The sequence below is a fragment of the Tupaia chinensis genome, unplaced genomic scaffold (genome assembly GCF_000334495.1).
Source record: "Tupaia chinensis unplaced genomic scaffold, TupChi_1.0 Scaffold143936_1, whole genome shotgun sequence".
NCBI lineage: Eukaryota > Metazoa > Chordata > Mammalia > Scandentia > Tupaiidae > Tupaia > Tupaia belangeri.
The window spans coordinates 1,420,625-1,429,733 of record NW_006203787.1 but is presented as its reverse complement, the minus strand read 5'-3'; the positions used below and the strand labels follow the sequence as shown (position 1 = coordinate 1,429,733).

Sequence of the window (9,109 nt, the reverse complement as noted above, 5' to 3'; positions counted from 1 at the left end):
TTTATAAATTGCTTTCACTATTTAGGGGACTGAAAAAGAAGAAATGACTGCAAAAATATGACAGAAAGCCTGACTGCGTGTTGACGCGTCGGTGTGCTTTTTGGCTACTTCATCGGCACTTCTCTTGGCAGTCACTGGGCTGCTTTCCCAATGGAATACTGTCAGTGAAGAGAAAGCCTTCCTTACTGACACGCCTACCTTCGCTGGTCACTCTGCTGTGTCTTCTATTCCTCCCTATTGGGTTCCAAATGTCCGACGTGCCTCTCACGACAAAGCTCTGTACTCACAGTTACACTGGAATATTGCTGCTGGAGGAAAGAGAAGTACTCAGATGTCAGAGAAAATTCTGGAAAATTTTTCAGCCTAGAAAGCTTCATCTATAAAAATGCAGTTTAAGATAAGGTAAGGCACTGGGGTATTCCAACAAAGCCCACCTCGAGGAACTGACATCCCCCCATTTTCATTCCCCATGTCCACCCAGTCTTGGAGTACAGGGAGCAAGAAAGCAGGCAAAGCCTCACCTAACACTTCTGGACTCTCCTTCCCATCGTATCTTAGAAAACTCACTTCCACACACCAAGGCAATCGCTGCACATCAATGGGCATAACATCTCCATGCGTGGAGTCCAAGAAGGACATCTGCAGGGAACAAACTTAGGAAGAAGGGAGAATGAATTCTCAGGCAGTGAAGATTTACACTTTGAGCCTATGCTTGTTAGGGACACATGTGCATTATCATTTTGTTTCTTAATGATGACATCAGCCTTTTCTTTTTTTGTAATTTTGCTAAAGGGCATGTACGCTCAGCAGAGAGACAGAGACAGAGAGGGAAAGTGAGAAGTTACACCACCACTAGGGGGAGACAGCTGTACCACACTCCCCTCTCCTCCAGCCTCTTCTCCAGGATTTTGGCCATGCACACATCCGTCCCCAGAGTGTTTTCAAGCTTCCAGGTCCAGGACTCAAACCGAGCAGTTGCCCATGCAGGATCCAGCTTCCTTAATCACCAGCTGGTCCTTGACTTCCACTCCTTTAAACTATTCCAAGTGTCATGTTCAATACAAATAGGCAGTAGGTTAAAACTCTGAGACGTTACAATCGATTTTACACAAACGTTCCGAGAAATTGATGGTTAGGGAGTAGACATGAACGCTGAACCCATGATGTGTTGACTGCCTCAGTATTTCAAATTCTCATCATGAAAACAAACAGTTTCTTCGTTTTTTGGCTTTAGCAAAAATTTAGTATGAATAAGATATTTATTTATTCCAACAGATTTTTCTGCATAAATACGTACCTTACAAACAGAGAAGTCTGCATTTTTGATACAAGTTTGCCAGGAAGTCAATATAATAAATACACCAAGCCAGGTGTGTGGCACCCACCTGTCAGCCCACCTATTGGTACTGAAGCAGGAGCATGTGAGTTTTAGGCCAGCCTGGGTTCTATAGCAAGGCCTGGTCTCTGAAAAATAGATGAATTATAAATAAACAAACTGCAACATAACAGGTCTCAAGACTTACTTGCCTGACAAAGTACAAAAAGAAAATGAAGAAATAATATATTTTTTAAAGAGAGATTTTTACTATGAGGTGCATTCACTTTCTGGAGAGAAAGAGAGACAGAGATAGAAAGCAAAACATCACCCCCTGGGGGGGATGACCACACCACAAACGCTTCTCCCCCATTCTCCTCAGGATTTAGGGCATGCATTTCCACACGTCTGGTGTGAGTTTTAAGCCTCTGGTTCTGGAACTCAAACTGCTGTTGACTATATGGGAGTCTAGTGATGTAACCATTACACCATCTGCTGGTGCCTACATTAATATTTTTAATGTAAAGGACTTCTCACCAAAAACATTCACATCTATAATTGATGTAAAGGAATTCTGGTTGAAGCCATGATAAAAACTTATTCTCACACCATTAAATACAAACGATGAAAGCTGGATGAAATCAGCTGTTGGAAGGCACTGAACAGCGAGCAATTTGTGATGGGGAACGCATGAGCTCAGTCCCACATTCACTGAGATTCTTCCTGAAGTTATGTTTTCAATCCCTGCACAGGGAAATAGAGCCCAAGTAGTCGGTATTAGTTTCTTTGGGCAGAAGAAGCAGAGATCAGAGATTGAATCTATCAAGGGACTTGGAGAATAGGTACCAGGTAAAGAAAAACTAGAGAGAAGCTGTCAAGAAAGTGCACATAACATTCCGCCTCAGAGAGAGAAACAGAAAGAGAGGGAAAGTGAGACATCACCCCACAGGGGATGGTTACGCAGCAATCCCTACTCCTATATTGTTCTCTCGGGGTTTTGGACACACAGACACACATTCAGGTGAGTTTTTCAAGGCACCAAGTCAGAGACTCGAACTGCATAGCTGACCATGTGGGATCCAGAGCCTTAACCACCCCACCACCTGCTAGCCCTAAATTTAATAGTGTGTTTTTTGTTTGTTTGTTTGTTTGTTTGTTTTTAAGGTAAATAGAGCTCCTTTGAATCCTAGTAGAGTCCTTTGCTAAATGTTTAACCCTTTGGGAGCCCTTGGTTTTCTCAATTTCAAAATGATTAGACCAGAGGATGAGTTGGACGGCACGAGTCTATCAAAAAGCTCTTCAAAGAGCTCTCACACATTGAAGGGGGGAAAGGTCTCAGTAAGCACTGCTGCCTAAGTCCTGCTTCCTCCCAGCACCATTCCACTGAAGACCAAGTCTCCAGCACGTGAATATTTGAGAGACGAACCATATCCAAACCAAAGCAGTGAGGTTCACTACGTGCCTCTTCCAGGGATAGGGCATCATGGATCAGTCACTGTCAACTCATCTCTGTGCCTTGGGGATGTGTCCCCAAAAGGGAAAACAGAATGGAACCCAGGCTCAAGCCAAGCAGCAATGATATTCCCTTGGCTCCCAGTCACACCCGAAGACTGCTCTGCCTGTGGGTGAACTTCCCAGTAATAGGAGACCATAAATTTCTTTTGATTGTTTAAGCCAGTGCAAGTTACAACTTTTCTCATTTTCGTCCAAAGTCATTCTGTTATTTAGCAGCGAGGATTCAGAAAACTGACTTCACATGCTGCAGGTAGAAATAAGACCTGATTCAAATTAGAGGACAAATTAGCAATGCATATTCAGTGATCTCAATATGGGCACGCCCTTCAACCTCATGTATAAACTCGTATGGGTTTATTCATTTATTCAATAAATATTTACTCACTGACTGTGTGCCAAACATTATTTAGGAAGCAGGGGATTATCAGGAGACAAACTAAAGTCCCTTATGGAATCAGCCTTAGGAAATAATCAAGATGTACAAGAAGGGAACCAGCAGTTAGCGTAATGGCTATGTCACTGGACTCCCACGTAGTCGACCGTGGTTCGTGTCCCGGACCCGGTGGCTTAAAACTCACGCCGGGCGCGTGTGCGTGCGTGCCCAAGATCCCGAGAGGAGAATGGAGGAGAAGGGATTGCGGCGTGGCCATCCCCCCTGGGGGGTGATTTCTTGCTTTCTGTCTCTATGTCTCTCTCTGTCTGTCTGGCAAGCGCACGCGCCCTACAGTGAAAATCTCTCAAAAAAAAAAAAAGATGTGCAAGAAGAATTATCTACAAGGGTAGTAATTTCAGAGCCCTTTATAATGGGGGATTCTTGCAAACAATATAAATGCCAAACAGAAGGAGATTGCTTCAATAAATTGGGGGGTGTTGACGTGATACAGTGTTATTTGGACATTTGAAATGAATTGTGAAAACGATTTCAATGATAAGGAAAAATATTCACCATATAGTAGTGGATAAAAAAGCTGATGATAAAACAGCATGTAGAGTGTAACTTATGTTTATACATTATGTGTGTATGCTATGTACAAGAAAATCTTGGAAGTAGATTCTCCAAATATTAGCAGTTGGGGCCAGCAGGTGGCATGGTGGTTAAAGTACTGGATTCCCACATGGCTGACCTCAGTTTGAGTCCTGGACTCAGCAGCTTGAAAATCACCCCGGAGGACCCGCAGTTAGCGTAATGGCTATGTCACTGGACTCCCATGTAGTCAACCACAGTTTAAGTCCTGGGCCTGGTGGCTTAAACTCACACCGGGTACCTATGCATGTGTGCCCAAGATCCCAAGAGGAAAATGGAGAAGAGGGGATTGCAGCATAGCCATCCCTCCAGGGGTGATTTCTCACTTTCTTTCTCTCTGTCTCTGTCTTTCTGGCGAGTGCACACACTCTATAGCAAAAACCTCTCAAAAAATAAAAAGAAAAGAAAAAGAAAAAGAAAATCACACTGAGCGTGTGTGCATGTGTGCACAAAATCCTGAGAGGAGAATGAAAGAGAAGGGATTCCTGTGTGGCCATCCTTCCTGGGGGGTGATCTTTACTTTTCCTCACTGTCCCTCTCTGTCTCTCTCCAGTGAGAGCATACACCCTATGGCCAAAACAAAACAAAAAAGATGTCAGCAGTTATTCTGAGGAGTAGAACTGTGGGTGATTTTTCTTTTCTTCTTAATATATCTTAATGCTTTTATATATTTTTTTATCATAAATACATGTTTTCTTTGCTATCAGAGAAAATATCAATCTTACAAAATGATCTCAAGTTTAAATTAAAATGTAAAGAGTAACACTGAAGTATTAACACCAGGTCATCTCCTGAGTCCAAGGTGACTGCATATATCGTTAAATGAAGGGTAAGATGAGCATCCTCCCTCCTAGGGTACATCTGCTCAGGAAAGACCACCAGAACTTCTAACCACACCTGTGCTGTGCAACGGAGCAACCCAACAAGGCCGTGGAGCTGGCCATTGACTGTGTGCTGTAGGCCCCGGGTCTCCTGTCTTACCCAGGGCCACTTCCATGGCACTCTGCTCAGCCCACAAGCAACATCAGCAAGATGACTGTCATCATGAGAGACATCATGGAGGACATTTGGGCAGTGCCATCAGTTCCCTGAAAAGAACGGAGCAGGTCAGGGCCCGTCCAGTTTAAAGACTTACAATCAAACTACGTGCTGATGTTCAAAGGTAAAGCAACAGTGGGCTTCAATTATTTGTGTTCTCTTCCTGGCTTTCTATGTCGTAGTAGGTCATCAGGAAAGTCACGCCACATTTTCCTATGCAAAAATGCATCCCAACTTTTCTGACAATCCAGTTGGATTTAGGATGTCACTTCTACACGGGCAGGATGAAATCATCCGCAGGGGGAAGCTGACAATGAACTTTTGTGTCCCAGCCCTTTTCATTTTTGTCCTGGCCTTATCCCCTCAATAGTCCGTCTCTGTTTTCTGATTGGGGATTTGGGGTGTAAAAGAGACATTATGACTTAAATAACTGAAGAACAGTTTCAAACTTCTATTCCACGTTATGAGCTTCTCTGTGGTTTCATTCAGCATGGAGAGAACTCCCCCAGAGGTGGGCCCGAGCTGACCTGTCCAGGTCTCTGACTGCCAGTCCTTCAGCACTCTAAAATAGCAGCGTAACCTACTACACACATCCGTTATCTGCTACGGAGAGAGAATTATCAGTCCACCCAGACAAACAGAACCACAGCTGGTGATAGGATTTCTCAAACGCCCAGGAAACCTGTTGGTGTGAGAATAGAATGCTCACAGACTCCCAAAAGAAGGTAAAATGTGTCCAAACGGTTGAAACAAAGACTTCACTGAAGCCAGATTTTTGTTTAGAAAAAAAAAAAAAAGAAAAAGAAAAAAAAGTGCCAGGCCTGAATATTCCACAAGTTGTCAGTTCTAATCAAGAATGTGTTTCTTCCCATCAAGCTTGAAGTTAGGTAGCTTCGATATTGACTATTTCTTTAATGCTGAATATGTGTAGAACTCTGTGAGGGCTTTCAGGGACCTGCAGGAGACCCAGTGACAGCAGTCTAGCCCTGTCCTCAGGTGTGTTGCTGGGAGTACATCAATACAGTCTCTGGGGTGGGAGCCCCAGGGAGCTAGAATACTGCTTCTCAACCTTTGAGACAGATTACTCTCTTTTTCTTCTAAAATTCTCCTGTAAGACTATGAGCCTGAAGTTCACTTTCACCATTAACTTAAGAGAGAAGGGGAAGGGGACAGCAGTTGGTGTAATGGCTATGTCACTAGAATCCCATGTAGTTGACCGCAGTTTGAGTCCTGGACCCGGTGGCTTAAACTCATGCCGGGTGCGTGCATATGTGTTCCCAAGATCCCAGGAGGAGAATGGAGGAAAAGGGATTGCGGTGTGGCCATCCCCCCTGGGGGGGTGATTTCTGGCTTTCTGTTTCTCTGTCTCTCTCTCTGTCTTTCTGGCGAGCACACACGCCCTATAGCAAAAAACTCTCCAAAAAAGAGAGAGAGAGAAGGAGAAGGGGCCAGCAGGTGGCATGGTGGTTAAGATGATGGACTCACACATGACCAACTGTAGTTCAAGTCCTTGACCCCACAGCTTGAAAATCATGCTGGGTGCGTGTACCTTTGTGCCTGAAATTCTGAGAGGAGAGTGGAAGAGAAGGGACTGTGACCGGGCCGTTCCGCCAGGGGATGATGTCTCACTTTCCTTTTGTCTCTTTTTCTCTAGTGAGCACGGGCACCTATGACAATAACTTAAAAATGAAGAAAGGAGAGAGAGAAGGGGAAAAAAGAGGAAGTAGATAAATGAATGTGAAGCTTGTGAGTTTGGTTCTGACCTTGAAAAGTGAAAATAAAGATGTTGAGCAAAGTGGACAATCACTTACTGTAAGCAATAAAGTCACATCGATCTCGTCATGGGAGCAGGGACCCAGGACCCAGGGCCACTCATACGTACCAATTTGGATAGGATAAGCTTGGAGTCTACTTATAACTTCGACAGTATTTCATGGCTCCTTCTTTCCAAAAAAACACTCATGGTATTGTACGAGTTCTCTACAGAAAGCAGCAGGAAACACAAAGAGATCACCCAAGTATTGTTTTTCAAACCTGAATTTGTGATGGGTAATTGGACAGAAATATTTAGCATTTAATAACCTTGAAACTCTGAAGTCAGAAAGACTTTCATGGCCCCAAGGCTACATGGTTTGATGGCGCAGGTTCATAAATCCACCAAGAACCGATCTGGCCTTGGTAACTATACCCACCTTTGTAAAACGAAACCCACAGTGTGTACCGGTAATGGCTCGCAGGGTGGCTGCCTGCGGATGGCAGCCCAGGAGGGTTTGTGGAGTTGAACTGTTCGGAAAATGAGGAATCTCCATGCCTCTTCGTCTTTGTTCTTAGTGACTCACAGAATGCAAGAGTATTAGTAATGCTTTAATTATCCGAGGAATTGGACATCAGGAAATACCCAGGCATCGTTTTGTATAGAGCGAAAGTTTCCAAGTTATCACATATTTACTGTCCCTTTGAACGAATAAAAGCACACCAGGCAGGGGCTGCATTATTTTCTCTGGGACAATGGCAGGGAAGCCTCTTGATTTTCCAGGTCTTTTTTGACCTAGGGAATCCAGCCTGGGATCAGTTTTCTTGTAGATCTCAGCTCTTTACTTAGTCAACATCCATATGGCCCGATATACCCCTGACATCCCCCTTCCCTGACACCATCACAGACCTCTCCAGGGTGGGCTCCTGCCCAGGTCCAAAGAGAAGACAGTGAAAGTCACTTTTGGAAGGCTCCTCTGTAAAAGTAGTTTCCTATCCCAAAAGGATGTGCCCGGGCCACATCTGAGCGCAGTCATTCTGAAATGACACTGCAAGATGGATGTTGAATATTAAAAACATGCTTCCTCTGTTTCCCGGCCTGCTTTGTTTTTCTGATTTTTAAAAAATATCCTCCATCACATGGGCACACAGAGTCCCCTTTGAACCTGTACTTTACCTAAGGAACGGGGAGACAGTGTTGTTTACCATTTTGCTTTCTGGACTCATCTGTCTGTAAGATACTTTTTTTTTTTTAATTGGAATTTTTTACAAATATTTTTAACTTTAGATAGACTTTTTGTTTGGCCGTATTTCCTATGTGTGGGCTTAAACCGATGACCTCAAAAAGTCTATCTCAAGCTGAAGTCTGCAAGATGAAACACAGAGTTTACCGTTCAGCACAAGAATGTTTGCATTCCTATTAGCTTTTGCAAATGCAACAATTCTCATCCTCTTGGTTTGACTGCAAAGGTGCCTGAAAAGGGAAACAGAGTATGAGTCTCTTGGATAGCTGAACAGACCCAACCGCTTTGAAGGAATACCTGCGTGGCAATTGGACACCAACCGTGGTGGGTGAACCGTCGACTGGCATTAAATATTTTCGTGCAAACCTCAACTACGACAATGACTTTAGGACCTAATTGCATTCTTGATTAAAAGATGGTTGCAAAAAGCCGAGGCAAAGTACTAAAGTCGCTATGGGGTGCACTGGGTTCTACAAACGCTTTCAGATCTGCTGTGAGCAATCAGTGGTTATGTAACAAGTTGCTTTCAAAAATTATTCCTTTTACAACTACCGTCAGATCAAACACGTGAGCTCAGGTCACTAAAGCGTTCTTGCAATTCAAAGAGAAGGAAATAAGATTCGTTCTTCTTCGGGGTGGGGGGAGGGCTTAGGCGAGACATCTGTACCAATCTTCCCGAATAAATAACTTAGGCAGGAAACACAGATCGGTGGGGGCTAAAGCATTCATGTTTGGTCCTCCGAGATACAATGTGAGGCTGTGCCTCACGGGCAGAGGTCTGGGTTTGGCTGGGCAGTCAGCAATTAACCCTAATGGTTCTTCCAAGCTCACCCAGCGCTAAATCTCTCTCCTCCGCCCCCAACTTCTGTCTCTACCTCTCCGGTTCCCCCCACACCCCCCCCTCCCCCCAGCACCAGCTCTCTGTAGCCAAGGAAAGTTGGGGGCTCCTTGCTCACTCTCTGAGCCCAGAGTGCCCAGCTCGGGTCTCGCTGGCCGAGCTCGCGAGCCCCCAGCTCCTGGGAGGGGGCTGGCCTCTCAGCGAACCCAGGCCACGGGGCCCCTAGCTCGCCAGTCCGGGTGGCCGGCCCGGTCGCCGAGGCCTAGCGCAAAGAGCTCGTCGGCTTGGAAAGGCAACGCAGCTCCCTTCTGGGGCGCAGTCCCCGCGCTCTGGGTCCCGGCTGGGGCTGCGCCGGGTTCCCAGGACTTTGACGGGGAAGAGCC

At 45.1% G+C, this 9,109-nt stretch overlaps 1 long non-coding RNA gene across 1 annotated transcript; it reads right to left on the bottom strand.

Moving 5' to 3' along the window:
- Positions 1 to 205: 205 nt before the first annotated feature.
- LOC102498070 (uncharacterized) lies at positions 206 to 1,450 on the bottom strand. The gene is made up of 3 exons (XR_337024.1): positions 1,386 to 1,450; positions 522 to 653; positions 206 to 308 (listed from the first exon to the last, which is right to left on the bottom strand). It is a non-coding gene; the product is annotated as an uncharacterized LOC102498070 (long non-coding RNA).
- Positions 1,451 to 9,109: the final 7,659 nt, after the last annotated feature.